Below are 23,023 nucleotides of genomic sequence, written 5' to 3' on the forward strand. Positions count from 1 at the left end.
GGTCTTGGCCATGGTGGAGAGTTTGGAATCTGATTGATTGATTGCTTCTGTGGACAGGTGTCTTTTATACAGGTAACAAACTGAGATTAGGAGCACTCCCTTTAAGAGTGTGCTCCTAATCTCAGCTCGTTACCTGTATAAAAGACACCTGGGAGCCAGAAATCTTTCTGATTGAGAGGGGGTCAAATACTTATTTCGCTCATTAAAATGAAAATCAATTCATAACATTTTCGACATGCGTTTCTTAGGATTTTTTTGTTGTTATTCTGTCTCTCACTGTTCAAATAAACCTACCATTAAAATTATAGACTGATCATTTCTTTGTCAGTGGGCAAACGTGCAAAATCAGCAGGGGATCAAATACTTTTTTCCCTCACTGTAGTTTCCATGATCTAACTTATTCACTTTTTTATATAAAGGAATGATCCTTGCAAGTTTTAGTTCACTGGGAAAACACCCTAGTTCAATAGACAGATTTACAATGTGAGTTAAACAGGGGTTGACAAATACCGCAGCATCCTTTAGAAATCTGTCAGGAATGTTGTCAAGGCCAGTTGCTTTGGAATGGTCAAGTTCTTTCATCTTCTTTAGCACAGTTGACTCAGACACCTTTTCAAACGAAAAAGCATCTACTTGAATCCCCTGCTGTGAGTAAAACTGCTGGACATGACTCTCCCCATAGCAACCTGATTGACAAGGTAACTTGCTAACTAATGTATTAGCTGTCTGCAACCATGGTTTTCTCTGATGTAACCTTTCCTCCAATGTCCAAGCTAAGATTTCGAGCTTTGGTCTTTAATCTGTTACTGTAACCTAACAGCTTCAGACACTTCCATAATTTACTTGGATTGTTCCTATTCTCAATTATTTTGTCATTAAAATAATATTTCTTGGCCTTTTGTATCATCCTGTTTACCTAATGTCTTAATTTCTTATAGTCTATAAATACATAATCTGCCCTGGATATCCTGAACTGCAGAAAGCGTTCATTTCTACGCTCATTGCCTTTCAAATGTTATCGTTTATCCATGGTTCTGTTCTTTGCTTAATTCTAAAAAAGTTATCTACAGCATCTAAAAACAATTATTTAAAATTGCCTCATTGCATTTCAATACAGCAGACCAGTCCAATTTGCTCAAACAATTAACAAAAATATCTATACTATAATTCTTCATAGACCAAATTTGTATTGAGTTATGACAATTAAAAACTGTTTTCTGAACCTTCCTACTACAGAAAATGATGGGATGATCACTGAGCCCATAGTGTATAACCCCACTGTTTGATATCCTTGATCTATCCAACACCAACACAAGGTCAATGATGGTTTGTTTCACACCCTGATCTGTTTCACCTGTCTTGTGCTTGTCTCCACCCCCCACCAGGTGTCTCCTATTTTTGTTATTATCCCCTGTGTATTTATACCTATGTTTTCTGTTTGTCTGTTGCCAGTTCATCTTCTTTTGTCAGGTCTTACCAGCACGTTTCCAGTTTCTCCTGTTCTCAAGTTTTGTTTTCTAGTCTTCCCGGTTTTGACATTTCATTCTGACCCTGAGCCCGCCTGCCATTCTGTCCCTGATTGACTCTGCCATGGATTATGAACCTCTTCCTGCCCTCGACCTGCTCTTTTCCTGCCCCTTTGTTAAATTAAATATTCGGAGAATCGAACTATCTGCCTCCTGTGTCTGCATCTGGGCTACGGCGGTGTGGGAGCAACAATCCACTGTTTGCCTTAGTCTGGATAATTTCATGGCATGGGTAAGGAAGGTGTTTGATTCTCCAGTGTCTGGGAGAGAGGCGGCTCGGAAGCCACTTCGGCTGCGTCAAGACTCCCGTAGTGTGGCAGACTATGCAGTAGATTTTCGTACGTTGGCCGCCGAGAGTGCCTGGAACCTGGAGTCCCTCTTCGACACCTTCCTTCACAGATTATCGGAGGGAATTAAGATGAGTTCCCAGCCCGGGATCTGCCCATGGACCTCAACTCCCTCATAGCCTTGACCATAAGGAACGCAGCAGGTAGAGGAGGTCTCTTCCCGGCCACACTCGCTCGTCCACGGTTTCCCCCTCGCCTCCGAAGAATCCCGGAAGTCCCAGACGCCTGCATTCCCTCGATTTCCGATTTCACCCAAGTTCCCTTGGGAATCATTGAGGTCTGTCGACTCACCCCCTCTGGAGCCCATGCAACTGGGCAGAGCTAGATTGTCTCCTGAGGAATGTTTATGTAGACTGAGCTCCAAAAGTTGTCTGTATTGTGATACTTCAGGACATTACATATCCACCTGTCCAGTAAAATACCAGGCTCATCAGTAGGTACGAGTAAGCTGGTGGGCCATACAGGGAGTCTCCCATCTCCCATTACTCGTACTCCGCTCCATGCTATCCTGCTGTGGCGTGACTGGTCTAAATCTCTCTGGGTGCTCATGGACTCTGGTGCTGACGGGAGCTTTATGGACACTACCCTGGTGTCGGAGCTGGGCATCTCCACACAACCCCTCTCCATTCCCATGGAGGCCAGAGCATTGGACGGATGCTCTATTGGCAGGGTCACTCACAGTACGGTTCCCATCAACCTGCGAGTTTCTGCTCATTGAGTCTCCTCATGTACCCGAAGTTTTGGGATTGTCATGGCTCCAGAGGCACAACCCCTTGATCGACTGGGCTAATGGTTCTATCCTGGGTTGGAGCCCGTTCTGTCAGGTACATTGTCTCAAGGTGGTGATGCCTGCCCCTGGACGTCCTCCTGTGGGCTTAGAAAAGCCTCAGATCTCTCAGCCATTCCCGTGGCACACCAGGACCTCCGGGAGGCTTTCAACAAGGTCCGCGCCACATCTCTTCCTCCGCATCGACCCTACGACTGCGCCATTGACATCCTCCCGGGCACTACACCGCCTCAGGGGCGGTTTTATTCCCTGTCTGGTCCGGAGACCAAGGCCATGGAAGGGTACATTGAGTACAATCTGGCTGCAGGGCTCATTCGAACTTCCGCCTCCCCGGCCGGCGCAGGGTTCTTCTTTGTGGAGAAGAAGGACAAAACCCGGCGCCCGTGTATTGACTACTGGGGCCTTAATGACATCACAGTAAAAAAACATTACCACTCCTCTCCTCGGCATTCGAGCATCTCAAGGGGGCATTCATTTTCTGGAAGTTGGACCTTCGGAACGCTTACCATCTGGTTCGGATACAGGAAGGAGACGAATGGAAGACAGCCTTTAACACGGCTATTGGCTGCTAGGAGTACCTGGTTACGCCATTCGGACTGACCAACGCTCCCACAGTGTTCCAGGCCCTGGTCAACAACGTGCTCCGTGACATGTTGAACCGGTTCGTCTTTGTCTACCTCGACGACATCCTTGTCTTTTCCCGTTCGGCTCAAGAGCATGTTTTCCACGTCCGACAAGTCCTCCAGCGCCTCCTGGAGAACCAGTTGTTTGTTAAAGCTGAGAAATGTGAATTCCATCGCTCCGCTATCTCTTTTCTGGGATATGTCATCACTGCAGGGAACATTCAGATGGACACTAACAAGGTGAGAGCGGTGGTGGAGTGGTCCCAACCCACATCCAGAGTGTAGCTTCCTGGGATTTGCTAATTTCTACCGCTGCTATATCCAGGGCTACAGCATCCTGGCTTCCCCCTCTCTGCACTCACCTCACCCAAGGTTCCGTTCACGTGGTCCCCAGCTGCTGACCGGGCGTTTTCGGATCTCAAGCATCGATTCACCACATCCCCCATTCTGTACCGTCAGTTTGTGGTGGAGGTCAACGCCTCGGACGTTGGAATGGGGACCGTCCTGTCCCAGCATTCTGCCCAGGACCAAAAGCTGCATCCCTGCGCTTTCCGGTCCCATTTCCCTAATCCCGCTGAGAGGAACTACGACATGGGAAATCGGGAACTTCTTGTGGTCAAGATGGCGATGGAGGAGTGGAGACACTGGCTAGAAGGGGCGGAACATCCATTCTTAGTGTGGACCGACCATAAGAATCTGGAAAATGTCTGCACCGCCAAGCACCTCAACTCAAGGCAGTCTCGTTGGGCTCTATTATTCACTTGTTTAAATCTTCCCATCTCCTACCGCCCTGGGTCCAAGAATGTGAAGCCAGATGCACTCTCTCGCTTGCATAGCTCCGCAGCTACACCGTCTGACCCAGAGACCATCCTCCCTACCTCCTGTCTGGCAGCTAAACTCATCTGGGGTATCAAGAGCCTGGTCCACAAGGCGCAGCAATCCCCTGGGGGGCCCGGCTAACCGGTTGTTTGTCCCAGATTCTGCCCAGTGCCAGGTCCTGGAATGGGCTCATTCCTCTAACCTTACCTGCCATCCTGGTTCCCGCTGGACCCTGGCTTTCCTCCGACAATGGTTTTGCTGGCCCACCATGGTTCCTGACGACTCCATGTTCGTCGCCGCCTGCACTGTGTGTGCGCAGAATAAGACTCCGCGGCAAGCTGCCTCCTTCAACCACTCCCTGTTCCTCACCGCCCCGGTCCCATATATCCCTGGACTTTGTCACTGGTCTCCCTCCGTCCGATGGCAACACCACCATCCTTACGGTAGTGGATAGGTTTTCCAAAGCCGCCCATTTAATTCCCCTTCCCAAATTTCCTTCAGCCAAGGAGACGGCCCAGCTCATGGTAGAGCATGTCTTCCGGATACATGGACTTCTGGTCGACATGGTCTCCGATCGTGGTCCTCAGTTCTCGTCCCGATTCTGGAAGGCATTTTGAACCCACATTGGGTCATCGGCCAGCCTGTCCTCCGGGTTTCATCCCCAATCTAACGGCCAGTCAGAGCGAGCCAATCAGGACCTGGAGACAACTCTTTGTTGCCTCGTCTCTACCAACCCCACCACCTGGAGCCAACAACTTGTGTGGGTAGAGTACGCCCGCAACACCCTTCCCTGCTCGGCCACTTGTCTCTTACCCTTCGACTGTTCCTTGGGTTACCAGCCCCCGCTCTTCCCTGAGCAAGAGGAAGAAGTCAGCATACCCTCGGCCCAGATGTTCATCTGCCGCTGTCAGCGTACCTGGAAGAGAGCCCGGTCTGCTCTTCTTAAGACCATTTCCAGGTATCGGCGACAGGTGGACCGCCACCGGACCCCGGCTCCCCGCTATCTTCTTGGGCAGAGTGTATGGCTCTCCACTTGGGACATGCCCCTCCGGGTGGAGTCCCGTAACTTTCCCCGTGCTTTATCGGCCCTTTCCCCATCTCTAAAATCCTTAGCCCCACTATTGTTTGTCTTCTGTTGTCCCGCACCCTCCGTGTACATCCCACTTTCCATGTGTCTAGGATTAAACCTCTGTCTCACAGCCCTTTGTCTCCTGTTTCTGCATCTGGGTCATATCCTGAGTCGTGATAGGTTTGGGTAGAAGGACAGACCATGGTGAGCTCCTTAATCAGCTGGTATAAGGCAAACAGTTTTTTAAAAAATCTTAAGAGCTTTTAAAGTAGCATGGCCCTTTTTGAGCATATCTGTATTAAAATCACTAGTAACAATAACCTCTGATTTACCTAAATCTGTACAGTTAGAGCAAGTCTCCTCCAACAATTCATAAAACCTGTACTGGTCTGGTGGTCTGTAACAGGTTCCGGCTATAATGGGTTTGCATTTTGCTAATAAAATGTCCAACCACACAGCTTCAATCTCGTCATCGAGAAATCTGATCTATAATTGAACCCAATATTTGATCTTACATAAATACAAACTCCCCCGCCTTTGCGATTGCGGTCTCTTTAAATTACTACATAATTTTCAAATTCAATCTCAGCATTTTTATCGAACCATCTAACCATGTTTCAGTAAAGCAAAGCACTCCAACCTTACAATTACTGGAGAGTAGGAACATTTCCTCAACCTTGTGAATCAAATCGAATTACATTTTATTTCTCACATGCGCCGAACACAACAGGGGTAGATCTTACCGTGAAATGCTTACTTACAAGCCTTTAACCAACAATGCAGTTTTAAGAAAAATATTTACTAAATAAACTGACGTCTAAAAAAAATAACAATAATGAGGCTATATACAGGGGGTACTGGTACTGAGTCAATATGTGGGGGTACAGGTTAGTCGAGGTAATTTGTACATGTGGAAGGGGTAAAATGACTATGCATAGATCATTAGCAGCAGTGTAAAAACAAAAGGGGGGGGGTCAATGCAAATAGTCCGGGTGGCCATTTGACTAACTGTCAGCATGGCAGATGTGTTGTTGCCTACCCTTACCACCTGGGGGCGGCCCGTCAAGAAGTCCAGGATCCAGTTGCAGAGGGAGGTGTTTAGTCCCAGGGTCTTTAGCTTAGTGCTTTGCTTTGTGGGCATTATGGTGTTGAACACTGAGCTGTTGTCAATGAACAGCATTCTCACATAGGGGTTCCTTTTGTCCAGGTGGGAAAGGGCAGTGTGGAGTGCGATTAAGATAGCGTCATCTGTGGATCTGTTGAGGCGGTATGCGAATTGGAGTGGGTCTTCCAGGATGATGGTATTGATGTGAGCCATGACCAGCCATTCAAAGCACTTCATGGCAACCGACGTGAGTGCTACAGGGCGGTAGTCATTTAGGCAGGTTACCTTGGCAGTCTTGGGCACAGGGACTATGGTGGTCTGCTTGAAACATGTAGGTATTACAGACTCGGTCAGGAAGAGGTTGAAAATGTCAGTGAAGACACTTGCCTGTTGGTCTGCGCATGTTCTGAGTACACGTCCTGGTAATCCGTCTGGCCACGCGGCCTTGTAAATGTTGACCTGTATAAAGGTCTTGCTCACATCGGCTATGGACAGCGTGATCACAAAGTCGGTGCTCTCAAACAGCTGGTGCTCTCATGCATGCTTCAATGTTGCTTGCCTCAAAGCAAGCATAAAAGGCATTTAGCCCATCTGGTAGGCTTTCGTCACTGGGCAGCTCGCGGCTGGGTTTCCCTTTGTAGTCCGTAATATTTCTTGTTTGCTTATGGCCTATGGCCTTATACAGCTCGTTGAGTGCAGATCTAGAGCCAGTGTCAGTTTGTGGTGGTAAATAGACATCTACGAAAAATATAGATAGTGTGGTCTACAGCTCTACCTCAGGCGAGCAATACCTCGAGTCTACCTTAATATTAGACATCGCACAACAGTTGTTATTGACAAATAGACACACACCCCCAACCCTTGTCTAACCGGACGTAGTTGTTCTGGCCTGCCGATGCATGGAAAACCCAGCCAACTGTATATTATCCATGCCGTTGTTCAGCCACGACTCGGTGAAACATGAGATATTACAGTTTTTAATGTCCCGTTTGTAGGATGGTCTCGAACAGAGCTCATCCAGTTTATTCTCCAGTGATTGCAAGTTGGCCAATAGAACGGATGGTAGAGGCAGATTAACCACTCGCCAACGAATTCTCACAAGGCACCCTGATCTCCGCCCCCTGTATTTCCTTCTTTTCTTCATGCGAATTACGGGGATTTGGGCCTTGTCTGGGAGCATTATTATATTGTTTGCGTCAGACTCATTAAAGAAAAAATATTTGTCCAGTTCGAGAAGCTCTTTTTGGTCATAAGAGTGGGTGTGTCTGTGTGCGTGAATGCCAGTGTACGTGCGTGTGTTTTTGTCTGAGGAATATGGATATAGGGAAGGAAGAGATAGACTGAGGATTGGGAGTGCAGACTTGAGACTGGCATTGCTATCATAGCATCTTTTAAGAAACCCTGAATCACAGATGTGCCTCTGCTTTTTTTGTTGTTGTGGTATCTTACCCCCTTTTTCATGGTATCCAATTGGTAGTTACAGTCTTGTCCCATCGCTGCAACTCCCGTACGGACACGGGAGAGGCGAAGGTCGAGAGTCGTGCGTCCTCCGAAACACAACCCAACCAAGCCAAGCCGCACTGCTTCTTGACACCGCTTAACCTGGACCGAGTCAGCGTGCACTGCGCCCGGGCCCGCCACAGGATTCGCTAATGCGCGATGGGACAAGAACATCCCTGCCAGCCAAACCCTTCCCTACCCTGGACAAATTGTGTGCCGCCCCATGGGTCTCCCGGGCACGGCCGGCTGCTACAGAGCCTGGACTTGAACTAGGATCTTTAGTGGCACAGCTAGCACTGCGATGCAGTGCCTTAGACCACTGCGCCACTTGGGAGGCCCGATGTGCCTGTGCTTCTATGAGCATTGGTCTAGTCCTGGGTAAAAAAAACGTGGGAATGAAGACAGATGGGAAAAGCACAAAACAACGTCCTAGTAATGGAAAAATAAATGCCTAAGAACATCAGACAGAGTCTGATAGAAGGAGATAGACAGAGACATTCCCAAAAAAGAAAACGAGAGAAGGGAGAGGGAGGCGAGGATTCACACTCGTATGGCCATTCAACTATTGATTTCATACTGAAGTCTGCTGCTGAAAAAAAAAAAAAAAACTTATCTCCCCAGACGAGGCTGTGGCTTTACCATTGTTCGGAGCTCCAGCTGTCTTCATATACACTACCGGTAAAAAGTTTTAGAACACCTACTCATTCAAGGGTTTTTCTTTGCACACTCTTGGCATTCTCTACAAGCTTCATGTGGTAGTCACCTGGAATGCCTTCTTAAAAGTTAATTTGTGGAATTTCTTTCCTACTTACTGCGTTTGAGCCAATCAGTTGTGTTGTGACAAGGTAGGGGGGGGTTACAGAAGAAGACCTATTTGGTAAAAGACCAAGTCCATATTATGGCAAGAACAGCTCAAATAAGCAAAGAGAAACAACAGTCCATCATTATTTTAAGACATGAAGGTCAGTCAATATGGAACATTTCAAGAACTTTGAAAGTTTCTTCAAGTCCAGTCACAAAAACCATCAAGCGCTATGATGAAACTGGCTCTCATGAAGACCGCCATAGGAATGGAAGATACAGAGTTACCTCTGCTGCAGAGGATAAGTTCATTAGAGTTTCCAGCCTCAGAAATTGCAGGCAAAATAAATGCTTCACAAAGTTCAAGTAACAGACACATCTCAACATTAACTGTTCAGAGGAAACTGTGTGAATCAGGCCTTCATGGTCAAATTTCTGAAAAGAAACCACTACTAAAGGGCACCAATAAGAAGAAGAGACTTGCTTGGGCCAAGAAACACGAGCAATGGACATTGGACCGGTGGAAATGTGTCTATTGGTCTGGAGTCCAAATTTGAGATTTTTGATTCCAACCGCCGTGTCTTTGTGAGACGCGTTGTGGGTGAACGGATGATCTCTGCATGTGTATTTCCCACCATAAAGCATGGAGGAGTGGTGTGGGGGTGCTTTGCTGGTGACACTGTCTGTGATTTATTTAGAATTCAAGGCACACTTAACCAGCATGGCTACCACAGCATTCTGCAGCGATACACCATCCTATCTGGTTTGGGCTTAGTGGGACTATCATTTGTTTTTCAACAGGACAATGAACCAACACACCTCCAGGCTGTGTAACGGCTATTTTACCAAGAAGAAGAGTGATGGAGTGCTGCATCAGATGACCTGGCATCCACAATCCCCCGACCTCAACCACATTGAGATCTTTTGGGATGAGTCGGACCGCAGAGTGAAGCAAAAGCAGCCAACAAGTGCTCAGCATATGTGGGAACACTTCAAGACTGTTGAAAAAGCATTATAGGTGAAGCTGGTTGAGAGTGTGCAAAGCTGTCATCAAGGCATAGGGTGGCTATTTGAAGAATATCTAATATAAAATATATTTTGATTTGTTTAACACTTTTTTTTATTACTACATGATTCCATATGTGTTATTTCATAGTTTTGATGTCTTCACTATTATTCTACAGAAAGTAGAAAATAGTAAAAATAAAGAAAAACCCTTGAATGAGTAGGTGTTCTAAAACATTTGACCGGTAGTGTACGTTTTACCGTTTTATCGCCGGCTTGCAAAAATATCTTGCCAAAGCACATTTGCCTTACTCAGCAATTTTCTGCTCTTATTCCTGTCATATTACACAGACAACATTGGCCTCACTTGTTGTCGTTTTGAGTATAAGCGATCTAACTCTGATCTTTTCTTTCTCTACAGACTAATTGCGACTTTTTCTGCTGAGGAGAGGCATTTTCCTGCCCTGTATCCCACCATGTATTTACCAAGCGTTAATATGTAAAATTGAAAGAGAACACAAGCCAATGACAATGCATCCCTATTGGATATGTGATTTACAAAGTAATAGACTCACCAAGGTGAAGATCTGGGCCAATATTCATAAAGTGTCTCAGAGTAGGAGTGCTGATCTAGATCTAAATAATATGATTATATGGACAGTGAAAAACGTATCCTAGAACAGCACTACTACTCTGAGACGCTTTTTGAATATGTGCCCTGGATATCATATATGACCTCATCGGTGCATGAACCGTAGACAGACTCTTGCACCCTTGTAAAAATAATTACAGCAACATTGTTATTCTTACATTGTTGTTTCACACAGAAAAAAAGGTCTAACATTGCAAGGCTATGGGTTGTATTCAAATCCCATTGCACAAATAGGCCTATGGTAACCTGCGTCAAATCTGGATAAACTGACATAGGGTTGCAACCCAAATGACATCCTATCCCATAATGTCAAAGTGGAATTATTTTTCTCGAAATGCAAAATGAAAAGATAAAATGTTTTGAGTCAATAAATATTAAACCCCTTTGTTATGGCAAGCCAAAATAAGTTCAGAAGTAAACATTTGCTTAACAAGTCACATAAGTTGCATGGACTCACTCTGTGTGCAATAGTATGTTTAACATTATTTCTGAATGACTCATATCTGTACCCCACATGTAAAATTATCTGTAAGGTCCCTCAGTCGAGCAGAGAAATTCAAACACAGATTCAACCAAAGACCAGGGAGGTTTTCTAATGCCTCGCAAAGAGGAGGGGTTATTGGTAGATTGGTAAAACAAATGATATTGAAAATCCCTTTGAGCATAGTGAAGTTATAAATTACACTTTGGATGATGTATCAATATACCCAGTCACTACAAAAATACAGGCGTCCTTCCTAACTCATTTGACAGAGAGGAAGGAAACCGTTTAGGGATTTCACCATGAGGCCTTATGGTGACTTTAAAACAGTTACAGAGTTTAATGGCTGTGATAGGAGAACACTGAGGATGGATCGACAACATTGTAGTTACTCCACAATACGAACCTAATTGACAGAGTAAAAAGAAGAAAGCCTGTACAGAATACAAATATTTCAAAACGTGCATCCTGTTTGCAACAAGGCATTCAAGTAATACAGCAAAACATTTGGCAAATCAATTCACTTTTTGTCCTGAATACAAAGTGTTATTGGATTTGCCCCAAACATACATCACATTACTGAGTACCACTCTCTATATTTTCAAGCATAGTGGTGGCTGCATCATGTTATGGGTATGCTTGTAATCGTTAAAGGACTGGGGAGGCTTTCAGGACAAAAAGAAAAGGATAGGAGCTAAGCACAGGCAAAATTCTAGAGGAAAACCTGGTTCAGTCTGCTTTCCACCAGACACTGTGTAGCAGGTGATTAGGACGGAGTAAGGCACAGGAGGTGTGAATCACAGAATATGGTTTATTCGTCCAATACAGCAGTTCGCAGCAATGCGTAAACCCAAATACAGTGCGACTTAAATGCTCACTGGGAAAACAAAACACACGGGTGAATATCCCAGCGACAAAAGTAACATGATGCTCAACCGAGCTAGCGACACCTCCACATGGAAACAATAACGGACAAATACATGGGGAGCAGATGGAATACTTATACAGAGACTGATGAGGGGATATGAACCAGGTGTGTGTGAAAAACAAGACAAAACAAATGGAATGATGAAAAGAGGAGCGGCAGTGGCTAGAAGGCCGGTGACGACGAACGCCGAAGCCTGCCCGAACAAGGAGAGAAGGCAGCTTCGGAGGAAGTTGTGACACACTGGGAGATGAATTCACCTTTCAGCAGGACAAAAACCTAAAACACAAGGCCAAATGTACACTGGACTTGCTAGCCAAGAAGACAGTGAATGTTCCTGTTCTAAAGTTTTTTTTCTAAAATATGTTTTCACTTTGTCATTATGGGATATTGTGTGTATATGCGTAAGAAACAAAATAATTTGAATCCATTTTGAATTCAGGCTGTAACACAACAAAATGTGGAATAATTCAAGGGTTGTGAATACTTTCTGAAGGCACTGTATGAGATACGGTGCCATTTGGGACCCATCAATATAGTCTGCACATACAGGCCCCTGTGTCTAATTAAAATGGTTCTGTATACACTGATTATATCAAACATTAGGAACACCTTCCTAATATTGAGTTGCACCATCACCCTTTTGCCTTTAGAACAGCCTCAATTCGTCAGGGCATGGACTCTACAAGGTGTTTAAAGTGTTCCACAGGGATGCTGGCCCATGTTGACTCCAATGCCTCCCACAGTTGTGTCAAGTTGGCTGGATGTCCTTTGGGTGGTGGACCATTCTTGATACACACGGGAAACTGTTGAGCATGAAAAACCCAGCAGCGTTGCAGTTCTTGACACAATCTGGTGCACCTGCCACCTGCTACCATACCCCGTTCAAAGGCACTTAAATATTTTGTCTTTCCCATTCACCCTCTGAATGGCACACATACACAATCCATGTCTCAATTGTCTCAAGGTTTAAGAATCCTTCTTTAACCTGTCTCCTTCCCTTCATCTACCTTATTTAAGTGGATTTAACAAGTGACATCAGTAAGGGATCATAGCTTTTACCTGGATTCCCCTGGTCAGTCTATGTCATGGAAAGAGCAGGTGTTCTTAATGTTTTGTATACTCAGTGTATATTGAAGAGTAATATACAATTGACTGGAACAATCCATTCCTCAATATACAAATAATAACAATATACAATATCATGTCTGCTTTTGATAATATATACTGTAGCAGTATGTATAAACGCTATGTATAATATATACTCTATTGCAAATTAATGTGAAGTGCTATATCCATATTCCATATGCTCCAGAATATTGTGGTCTCCCTAGAGAGTGAGTCTGGCTTTTGCTGCTGTCTCCTTACTAAGAAAGATGATTGCCCTTTGTCAGTGAAGCGTAACACATAGCTCGGCAGAACAAACAGAGAAATCAGAAATCGGGGAGGGATACACGAAGGTCAGCATCTGACAGCAGTGATACATTGAGCCCTGAGGACTACTTCTTCAGACCAGTGAGAGACGGAGTTACAGATTCATCCCTCACTTTCCACTGTCTCTCTCTGACATTCTTAAAAGTTTCGATTAGATCAGCATTATAAGGCAATACTGTAGTAGCCTAATGTCTGCAAAACCAAACAATACAGAAGGACTATGTTTGATGATTAAGATTTTCCATGTAAACTCTTGATTTCACAATTGGCAAAACTGACATGTCATTTAAAATGTCCTTGGTATTGTTTATATGGGCCGTTCTGGATCGGACAATATACAATTATACATATCTCTGCTCCTTGTTAAAAGCCAGACGGAAAATACATTTATTACCCAAGAAACTGCAATGATTTCGCATTTACTATGGAAGACATAATGTGCAACAACCTGTCAACAGTGGCGTAGCACAGTTTCACAAGGTTCGAGCAATAAATTATGTTGGTGTTGCCATGGGGCTGAGAGAAAATGTTGCTGTTTTAGAGCTAATTTCCTGATATTCTACACATGTTGCCATGAGGCTGAGAGAAATTTTAGCAGTTGTAAAGCTAATTTCCTGTAATTAAAAAACATTTCTTCATGGATTGTGACGTGTTCAAATTCTATCTGGGGGGTCCGAGCCTGCGTGGAAACTCCAACCTCCACCCTTGCGGGGGCTGCAGGGGGGGTGTTCTACGCCAGTGCCTGTCAAACCCCACTCCAACCGATATCATCACACATACTTAGACACACATGAACCTCTACTCCATCACACACACTAAGTAATCAGTAAGGCGAGTCTAGACAGTATTTCCAAGTCAGCTCGGGCAATTTAAAATATTGATTGGGGATTTTCTTACTGAAGAATGTAGTTTTTTCTCCTAAATATTTGTGTTGTGCTGTATTTTAATTGTTTGATATTGTATTGGATTTTTTAGTTTGTCTATGAAATTGTATATGCAGGACTCCCTTGTGAACGAGACCCTGGTCTCAGTTTCGACTCCCTGCTTCAATAAAGGTAAAAAAGAATACAAAATATATATTCAAGGCTCGCATGCTTTGTTGTAGTCAGCAGAAAGAAACTGCATTTCCACGGCATACAAATGTTAACAACATACATCTATTTTCTTAGAGGTTCTCAAGGCTACATCTCCCTCTGTGTAGGAGTGGCTCTGTGGCTGTGTGTGTGTGCATACGTATGCGTGTGTGTGTGTGCATTCGTGTGTATGTCTCTGTCTCTGTGAGTGTTTGTGGTTCATTCAACAGGGAGAGTCTTCCACTTGTCACAACCGTTTTCCCTCACACTGTACTCTGAGCTGGAGCCTGCTGCGAGAGTGATTTCCTGAAAAGCATTTCAGTCGCAAGCAGGGGAGTGCTTCCCCCGACAGACACAAACGTGTCTCTCTCTCCCCAAAGTCCTAGTGTTGCCACTGGCTCTGTCCTCCATCACAATTATATTTTAATTTTTATTTAACCTTTATTTAACTAGGCAAGTCAGTTAAGAACAAATTCTTATTTACAATGACAGCCTACACCGACCAAACCCGGACGAATATCTCTGTCGATCTCTCTACAGTCCAGACGTAGACATGTTTTCCATGTTCTTTCCCTCCATCTTGAAATCTTTGTTTCTGACAGCGGCTGCATCAATTTGACATGTTTCACTGTTGCAGTTATGCGATGTTCCAAAATGACTGATATCATTGGTTCCGGAATTGATGTATACAGTGCCAGTCTGTCCACCGGCCTCTCTCAATTCAATTCAATATAAGGGCTTTATTGGCATGGGAAACATTTCCAAAGCAAGTGAAATAGATAATAAACAACAGTAAAATAAACAATAAAAAATTAAGGAATAAAGACATTTGAAATGTCATATTAAGTCTATATACAGTGTTATAATGATGTGCAAATATTTAAAGTCCAGAAAGGAAAACAAATAAACATAAATATAGGTTGTATTTACAATGGTGTTTGTTCTTCACTGGTTGCCCTTTTCTTGTGGCAACAGGTCACAAATAAGAAGTGAGGAAGTGCAGCTCAGTTTCCACCTCATTTTGTGGGCAGTGTGCACATAGCCTGGCTTCTCTTGAGAGCCAGGTCTGCCTACGGCGGCCTTTGTCAATAGCAAGGCTATGCTCACTGAGTCTGTACATAGTCAAAGATTTCCTTAATTTTGGGTCAGTCACAGTGGTCGGGTATCCTGCCACTGTCTACTCTCTGTTTAGGGCCAAATAGCATTCTAGTTTGCTCTGTTTTTTTTGTAAATTCTTTCCAATGTGTCAAGTAATTATATTTTTGGTTGTGTCTAATTGTATTGCTGTCCTGGGGCTCTGTGGGGTCTGTTTGTGTTTGTAAGCAAAGCCCAAGGAAAAGCTTGCTTAGGTGACTCTTCTCCAGGTTCCTCTCTGTTATGGAAGGTTTGGGAATCGCTTCCGTTTAGGTGGTTGTAGAATTTAACGGCTCTTTTCTGGATTTTGATATTTAGCGGGTATCGGCCTAATTCTGCTCTGCATGCATTATTTGATGTTTTACGTTGTACACTGAGGATATTTTTGCAGAATTCTGCATGCAGAGTCTCAATTTGGTGTTTGTCCCATTTTGTGAATTCTTGGTTGGTGAGCTGACCCCAGACCTCACAACCACAAAGGACAATGGGTTCTATAACGGATTCAAGTATTTTTAGCCAGATCCTAATTGGTATGTCACATTTTATGTTCCTTTTGATGGCATAGAAGGCCCTTCTTGCCTTGTCTCTCAGATCGTTCACAGCTTTGTGGAAGTTAACTGTAGCGCTGATATTTAGGCCGAGGTATGTATAGTGCGCTAGGGCAATGGTGTCTAGATGGAATTTGTATTTGTGGTCCTGGCAAATACAAATTATTTTTGTCTTACTGAGATTTACTGTCAGGGCCCAAGTCTGACAGAATCTGTGCAGAAGATCTAGGTGCTGTTGTAGTTCCTCCTTTGTTGGGGACAGAAGCACCAGATCATCAGCAAACAGTTGACATCAGATTCTAGTAGGGTGAGGCCAGGTGCTGCAGACTGTTCTAGTGCCCTCGCCAATTCATTGATATATATTTTGAAGAGGGTGGGGCTTAAGCTGCATCCCTGTCTCACCCCACAGCCCTGTGGAAAGAAATATGTGTGTTTTTTGGCAATTTTAACCACACACTTGTTGTTTGTGTACATGGATTTTATAATGTCATATGTTTTTCCCACAACACCACTTTCCATCAATTTGTATAGCAGACCCTCATGCCAAATTGAGTCAAAAGCTTTTTTGACATCAACAAAGCATGAGAAGACTTTGCCTTCATTTTGTTTTGTTTGTTTTTGATCATTAGGGTGTGCAGGGTGAATATGTGGTCTGTCGTACGGTAATTCGGTAAAAAGACGATTTGACATTTGCTCAGTACATTGTTGTCACTGAGGAAATGTAGAAGTCTGCTGTTAATGATAATGCAGAGGATTTTCCCAAGGTTGCTTTTGACGCATATCCCACGGTAGTTATTGGGGTCAAATTTGTCTCCACTTTTGTGGATTGGGGAGATCAGTCCTTGGTTCCAAATATTGGGGAAGATGCCAGAGCTAAGGATGATGTTAAAGAGTTCAAGTATAGCCAATTGGAATTTGTGGTCTGTATATTTTATCATTTCATTGAGGATACCATCAACACCACAGGCCTTTTTGGGTTGGAGGGTTTGTATATTGTCCTGTAGTTCATTCAATGTAATTGGAGAATCCAGTGGGGTTCTGGTAGTCTTTAATAGTTGATTCTAAGATTTGCATTTGATCATGTATATTTTTTTGCTGTTTGTTCTTTGTTATAGGACCAAAAAGATTGGAGAAGTGGTTTACCCATACATCTCTGTTTTGGATAGATAACTCTTCGTGTTTTGTTTTTTTAGTCTCTCTCTCTCTCTCTCTCTCTCTCTCTCTCTCTCTCTCTCTCTCTCTCTCTCTCTCTCTCTCTCTCTCTCTCTCTCTCCCCTACTACTACTACTACTACTTTTGGCCATCTGGCATCCTTATTCCCTCAATAGTGTATGTCACCCTTTTCCCTATATACTGTAGTGCATTAGTTTTGGCCAGGGTCATAGTAGTGTGTAATAGGGAATATGGTGCCATTTGTAACCCTTAGAAGCATTTCTCTCTGGCTTGCACATTGCATATGAGACAAATGGTGATAAGACAGACCACTTAGTTTCCATGGTTTATTGTAACAGGCTGAATATCGAATACTATGATTTATTAAAGTGCTGTATCCTGCAATAATTTGCTTTGGGTTTTATTACAGCATGTTTCAATAAAACTAATATACAGGCAATGCAGAAATGATGGCAGTGGTGGTGGCTCATGATATTACACTGAGTGTACAAAACATTAGGAACACCTTCCTAATATCTGCCCTCAGAACAGCCTCAATTCATCAGGGCATGGACTCTACAAGGTGTCGAAAGCATTCCTAAGGGATGCTGGCCAATGTTGAATTCAATGCTTCCCACAGTTGTGTCAAGTTGGCTGGATGTCCTTTAGGTGGTGGACCATTCTTCATACACACAGGAAACTGTTGAGCGTGAAAAACCCAGCAGTGTTGCAGTTCTTGACACACTCAAACCGGTGCGCCTAGCACCTACTACCATTCCTTGTTCAAAGGCACTTACATCTTTTGTCTTGCCCATTCACCCTCTGAATAACATACACAATTAATGTCTCAATTGTCTCAAGGCTTAAAAAACCTTCTTTAACCTGTCTTCTCCCCTTCATCTACACTGATTGAAGTGTATTTAACAAGTGACATCAATAAGGGATCATAGCTTTCACCTGGATTCACCTGGTCAGTCTATGTCATGGAAAGACATGTGTACCTAATGTTTTGTAAACTCAGTGCATAAGATTGCTGACATACAGTATAATGGCCAGAAAAGAGGTAGCGAGAAAAAGGGTGTCACACCCTGGGGGCATCCCAAGTGGCACCCTATTCCCTACATAATGCACTACCTTTGACCAGAGCACTATGGGCCCTGGTCAAAAGTAGTGCACTATACAGTTTAGGGAATAGGGTGCGATTTGGGCCGCAGGGTGTCACATCCCGTGTTAGTAGGAGACATGCAGGTCAATTATGGAGATGTGTGCTGATGAATATTCCTTTCCAGAAGTCTGTGCATCACCGAGCACAGTGAGACGACAACAGCGAGTTAACCCCCTGAGCCCCAACCAGTCTCTGTCTTGTTAGTCTGCCTGTTTATGTCCCCCCCACGCCTCAATTGCTGCGCCGCTGACTTGGTGTCACGCCCTGGCTCTGGGGACTCTTATATATTGAGCCAGGGTGTGGATTTTCTATGTGTGATTTTCTATGTTGTGTTCTAGTTCGTGTTTTCTATGTTGGCCAGGGTGGTTCCCAATCAGAGGCAGCTGATTCTCGTTGTCTCTGAGTGGGAACCATACTTAGGCAGCCTGTTGGCACTAGTTATTTGTGGGATCTTGTTCTGTATAGGTTTGTGTTGGTGAACCTTTAGACTTCACGTATCGTTTTGTTGTTTGGTGTAAAGTACCTATTAAAAGATGTACGCCTATCACGCTGCGCCTTGGTCCGGTACCTATAACGATCGTGACACTTGGTCTGCATCCCAAATGGCATGCTATTGGCCCTGGTCAAAAGTAGCCCACTGCATAGGGAACAAGGTGCCATTTCGGATGCAGGTTGTGACTCCTCCAGGTCAACCACTGCCGACTATGTGGCGCGCTGGGCCGGGCTGGAACGTGATGTTATCTTAATGCAGATGAGCAACTGACAAATTGCTTTTTGCCCAGAGGTTTCACCATGAGACTAAAAGGCCAGGGGTTGCATCCCAAATGGTACCCTATTCCCTATAGCCCTTTCAGATCTCTGGTCAAAAGTGATGCCCTATATAGGGAAAAGGGTGCCATTTAGGACGCAGCCCAGGGTTCTGTCTGCTCTGCAGTGGGTATAGGGAGGAGTGATTTATAAAAAGGCAAAGACACGCTTTTGTCAGGTTCCTGACGATTGACAGGCTCTCCATCAACGGCTGAATTAGTTTTTTTGTCTACTAGAGGGCACAGTGTGGCAGACTGAGGGAGAGGGAGAGATAGGCATCCACTGGGTACATGGAGTAGCATTTCTCTCTCAGGACTGTTGTTGAAAGGCATGAACTTGAACCTATATGCTATGGATAATAGGCTATATTGAGAAATATCTGTAAATGAACATACTGTATGGACTAGGGTGTACTAGAGTAATCAAACATTAATATATAGTTTACTCTTCATGGCCCTCTCTGTATGATTGATTTTATCCAGGCATAGCTATTCAGATAATTAGGCTAATCTTAATTTTGTCCATTATCGCTAACAGGTTAACAGTTAATTTTAGGTAAAAATATGTAACTAATTGCTGACTGGATTACTTGTTTTCACCCATAAGGAACACAATAGGAAACTCAAGCCTTTTTACATTACTCATCATAATCTTGTCTGTCTCTTTGCCTTTTGAGCAGTGTTGAGTCACTGTGATCTGTGCTGATCTAGGATCAGGTCCTCGTTGTCCCTTTAATCTTTATTAATCATAATCTAAAAGACAAAACGGATCCCAGATCAGCTCTCCTACTCTGACTGAGATGCTTTGTGAATACAGGCCCTGCTGATGTGCTTTATGTCATTCAAAGGGGACAGACAATGCAAAAGACAATGAATAGAATCATTGATGCGGTGTAACGTTGAAAGGCCCTACTGTTGGCTTTGGAGAGTGCTTGTTTGTTCATTTGTTTAGATTGTCAGATTCACACTGTGAGTTTGCACGTTTCTCTCAGCGTGGAAGCAATGCGAGCAAAATGGCACAAAAAAGCCTGGCTTGCTCTGCGGTTGCACTACTTACATCCTCCCCAAAACATTTGAAAGATAGTGTGACTCTAATATGTTCATGTTAATGTTAGAAGCGTGTTGAGGGATCATAGGGTACGTCCTGAATGGCACCCTATTCCCTACATAGTGCACTACTTTTGACCAGAGCCCTATAGGGAATAGGGTATAATGTAGCGAATAGGTTGCCATTTGGGACGCAACCATAATCAGCAAAGAGAAAGTAATGATTATCATTAATGATGTAGGAGAATGAGAACATCTATGGGAGCCCTCCGTTGGGCCATTGTGGAGACATTAATCTCTCTGTAGACGGGCTGTTCATGTTTTTATCAGAGCCTGCTGCTGTCAGGGAATCTATGTCAATGAATAATGCATTGAATGATGTTTGCGTTCTGTGATGATGCATGTTCAGTACAGCACTGTACATTCACTAAGTATTGTACAGGCACTTAACCCCTGTAGCTATGTGTGCTTAATTTGGACAACGTGATGTGATGGTGTGTGTGTGGGGGGGTATGTACAGTAGTGTAGGATAATGTGAATCTGTTTCCCCTAACATACTTGATTTATTGAGAATTGCTAATGGTTAAAGAGTTTCAATCTGAAAGTTGTGTGCGTCATACAAGCACTTTCCCCTGAAGCTTACATTTGAGTCATTTAGCAGACGCTCCTATCCAGAGTGACTTAGTTAGTACATCCATCTTCAGATACTGTAGCTAGGTGAGAATAAAGTAGCTATAAGCAAACTCAAAGCTAGTAGGAAGTAAAGTGCAAGTGTTAGTCCCCTGTAGCTCAGTTGGTAGAGCATGGCGCTTGCAACGCCAGGGTTGTGGGTTCGTTTCCCACGGGGGGCCAGTATGAAAAATGTATGTCGCTCTGGATAAGAGCATCTGCTAAATGACTAAAATGTAAATGTTAATCCATATGGATGATGTGATGTGTGTGGGGACAGTGTGTACTGTAGGACAATGAGAATGTGTTTCATGCATGTTAAGACAGATCTGATTAATTATAAGTTCATTATTAGTGGTTAAGAGGAGTTTTAATCTATCTGAAAGTTCTGTGAGTGTCAAAGAGAGAGTGTCGACTCAGGGATGGAGTAGGTTGATATTCATTTCAGTATAAAGCCGCTGTGAATTCTAAATGATATGACTTTTTAATATGCCCTACCTTACCACGTTTGCACCACGCACCAGCAGTTCTATGAAAGGGATGATTGACAGGGAGGTACAATGTGCCTCACTCCGAAAGGAAGGTCGTCCCAAATGGCACCCTATTCCCTACATAATAAAGCTCTGTTGGTCAAAGCAGTGCACTATGTAGGCAATATGGTGCCATTTAAATAGGGTGACTATTGAGACAACCCCACAGGTTCTCTGAATAAGGATATATAACGCTAAAATATATTCTCACGTTTGCATACTGTATTATTAAATGTAAAAAATAGTGAAGTGGTGGTAAAATAATAATTTGATGGTATGCCGTGTATCCTTTTATTAGGGCTTTTCAGTATCATATTGCTGCAGGGGTCCCTATACAATACAATCCACATATAAGCTTCTTATAGTTTACAATTTCATTATAATACTTGCAGTATGTGCTTTATTTGGCATTGTTAAGCAGTTACTAGACATATTTTATTTTTTATTTAACCTTTATTTTGACAGGAATTCCATGCTGAGACCAAGGTCTCTTTTCCAGATGAGCCCTGTTTAGCACAACAATATACATCAAAATACAATATACACATTAAACTACACATCCATATACACATTAAAATACATTACATGTTATTATACACAACAAGTAAGTAGGGCTTAGGAAACAAAAAGAGTGCAATGCATCGATCTACGATGCCACGTTTTCAATGCGGTAGCACTTCAATTCGATTATTGAAATGGCATTTTCTCCCAAGAAATGAAATCACTGTGTCTAGTTGGAACAACTAGAATTCAATAATGCAATATCTATCCACACCATAATTCTCTCACAGTCACCAGTGCTTAATTTGTGAATCGGGAGGTCCTGGAACACATAGTGAGCGCGAGAAGGGATGGGGGATATCTGGGGGGCTCTGAGGTACTGGAACACATTGAGAAAAGAAGTGTCAAACACAACGTGCCAGCGCCGCAGACAGCGTAAACAGCCAAGTAGCCTACTGTTTATGGTGGTGAAACGGACAGCACTCTCCAAGGTGCTGATTAATTCAAAGCATTTTAGACGTCACTGCACTATGCCCACATACTTGAGTATAGCTGCATGGCTTACACAAGTCCGAATTTATTGTAGCCTGATCTTATAGACATCAATGTATAGCAACATTTTTAGACGACACTGCAGAACACCAGTCATATGCATGCGCACACATACTCAGCTGTTGTGCTTACAAGACCCGAATTTCATATACTTTTCAAGACATCAATGTAGCATTAGAACAAATATCACAATATCGGAATATACATTCAAATCAATGTAGGCTACAGCAGAATACACATATGATAATATCTAGGCCTCCTGCCTATGTACATATTCAGATTACCTTCACAGCACCGAACAAGTTTGTAAAGGAAAATTAATGTCCTACCTTGGTTTTCAAAACCTCCCACAATGAATATCCCCATGTCAAGTCCATTTAACTCCTGAGAGTGAATTTCTTGCTCAAAGCTGTAAGGTTCTGTATTTGTTGTCTTAGTTCACCTTGTGTTCTTGTACGTAGCTCTGTTTCTGTCACGAGTTACAAAGCCAGAACCCAGAAGCAGACCAGGACAAGGTAAGTTGAAACGAAGGTGAGTGTTTATTTACAAATTCAAGAGTGATGCTGAATAATCCAGGGAACAGAGCGGGCGGCGTTGATTAGTTGTTGGGGGTGCAGTGGTTGATCCCATCATGGCTCGGCAGCCGCCGACCACCAGGCAGAGGTTGGATGAAGGTTCCGGACGAGTGACTGCAGATGGAACAAAACGGAGGTAAGTAAACAACAAACCAACAAGGTGCAAAAACAACAAAACTAACGCTAGAAGCTCTAAG

This window comes from Coregonus clupeaformis, chromosome 7 (assembly GCF_020615455.1).
Source record: "Coregonus clupeaformis isolate EN_2021a chromosome 7, ASM2061545v1, whole genome shotgun sequence".
NCBI classification, from domain to species: domain Eukaryota; kingdom Metazoa; phylum Chordata; class Actinopteri; order Salmoniformes; family Salmonidae; genus Coregonus; species Coregonus clupeaformis.